This window comes from Gavialis gangeticus, unplaced genomic scaffold, assembly GCF_001723915.1.
Source record: "Gavialis gangeticus isolate Ggan-Ray unplaced genomic scaffold, GavGan_comp1, whole genome shotgun sequence".
NCBI classification, from domain to species: Eukaryota; Metazoa; Chordata; order Crocodylia; family Gavialidae; genus Gavialis; species Gavialis gangeticus.
Window position 1 is genome coordinate 144407257 of NW_017729025.1, and position 2162 is coordinate 144409418.

The following is a 2162-nucleotide window of genomic DNA, read 5'->3' on the forward strand; positions in this document are numbered from 1 at the left end:
CAAGAGAAGTGGTGCAGGCTCCTACCCTGGGGGTTTTTAAGAGGAGGTTAGATGAACACCTTGCTGGGGTCGTTTGACCCCAGTACTCTTTCCTGCCATGGCAGGGGTCGGACTTGATGATCTGCTCAGGTCCCTTCCGACCCTAGAAACTATGAAACTATGACCCCTTGCAGGTGGTATTACCCAAGCACAGAAGAGGAAAAATCTGAAGGGAAAAACTCAAAATCTTCACTTTTGATTTTAGTAAAACTTTTTTTGGTAGGCATTTTCCAAACAGATCTATATAGAAACTTGTTGGTCCTTGATCCTCTTAATTTTCTAATACAACGTAATATATTCTCAGTAGCCTGGAGAATTAAGGCTCATATCTTGTATCTGCATACATGTGGGCTAACCCCTGAATGGACACACAACACTGAAGTCCATGTGGGCCTAACCTGGGCATACAAATCTCCTCACTGGGTGCAGTTTCAGGTCTCAGACCCAGGTTTTAATTTCAAGTGCTCAAAAATTAGGAAATTTTATACGCACAACCTTTACTGTATCCCCAGGTGAATAAGCATTATATTACTTTTTGTATGCTAGTTCTCAAATAACATCATGGACTGTCATTACACAACTTAGTTTACATAATCTGTAAACATGCAACACGCTTCCCTTTTCCAAATGCTACTCTGTCAAGGCTAAGCAGCGTCCTTATGGAATTAAGCCCACCGCAGACCATATTATACAGTCACTGCACACTTCAATGCAATTCTTACAGGAAAGTTTGTAGAGCATCGCCGGTACTTTAAGAATTACTTGCTGCTATCTAAATAATTATATAGCCCTTATCATTGTAGTATCAAGGCACCTTTATTACTGCATTTCACCTTCCCCTCATTTTCCAGATGGGTTTGAGCCCCAAGGAGAGGTCAACTGACTTACTAGAAGTCATGCAGAAAGTTTGTGGCTAAGCAAGGAACTGTATGCAGATGGACTGAATCCCAGTTCTATGCACTACACCTGCAGCTTCCAAGTATAACGAGCTTTACTGATTTCAACCTAAAAAAAGAAAAAAATCATGAAGTGAACTGATGGACTGGGACCATCAAGCTCAGGTGTCATTTTGGGATCCCCACACTAGACTTTCCTTCCTGCCAGGGGCTATTAAAACTGGGTGCAAAGTGTAGGTGGGAATAACTAATCAGGATCCCACACTAGACTGTTTGAAAAGACATCAAAGCTCTGGCTATAATCTGGTGTACCTTGATGGGGAATTTTGTTTCCCATTGCAGGTCGTAATCTCTGCACACCCTCCAAGTTAAAAGGCACAATCAGGTCCTAATATTCCACATCCAAGACTAGGATCTATAAGTACAATTAATGACACTGAGACAAAAGCATGACATGTTTACTGATAATATCTCTGCTATTGCACATTTCCCCTAAGAGCCAGAGCAACATTGGAGAACATGACTCCCGTTCTAAATACACCAGGTAAATTGTGATTGGGAAGCAGGAAGGAGAGAAGGAGGAAAGAAGTGAAACTATTTACCTTAGAGATCAAGAAATATATGGTAGCAGGTGTCCTTTTCATGAAATGAGGCCTATATACCATTTAACTGGCCTAAATCCCTACAAAAGAACATATGTATGACATATGTGATAAAACTGCTTAACTACCTTAGCCAAAAAAGTGTTTTTGCTAGTATAAATTTCTTCTCTATTATGGAGCTTTGCTAGGATGGCTACACCAGAGAGCCCTTGCAGTATGGAAAAACCTTGAGATTCTTCTCTCAGAGTGGAATAAGTACTAGAGTTGTGTAAAGCTTCGGTCACTGATTTGATTACGTGGATATTCGGCCTGATTTGGCAGCCGAATCTCCAACTCTGAATTAAGGAGACCCTTTAAACTCTCCAAATTGAATTGGAACCCTCCAAACTGATTCAGAGAGATTTGGAAAGATTTGATGATTCGGACACAGACACAGCTTTAAATGTTTTTTCTAAGTACCTCAAGGTACCAGGCGACATGTGAAAGGTGAGATACTGGTGTGGATGGAGCGTTCCACGGGAGTGCAGGGGGCGGTCCCCACCACACTCTGCAGCAAACCCAGGAGTGAACTAGAAGCAATTCCAGACCCCCGCAACTCATGCTTTCTGGGCCTGGGGATGCACCC

At 42.1% G+C, this 2162-nt stretch overlaps 1 protein-coding gene across 2 annotated transcripts in view; it reads right to left on the bottom strand.

Moving 5' to 3' along the window:
- Nucleotides 1–2162, bottom strand: part of PTPN5 (protein tyrosine phosphatase, non-receptor type 5) — a 207991-nt gene that overhangs the window by 106616 nt on the left and 99213 nt on the right. The window lies entirely within an intron of this gene.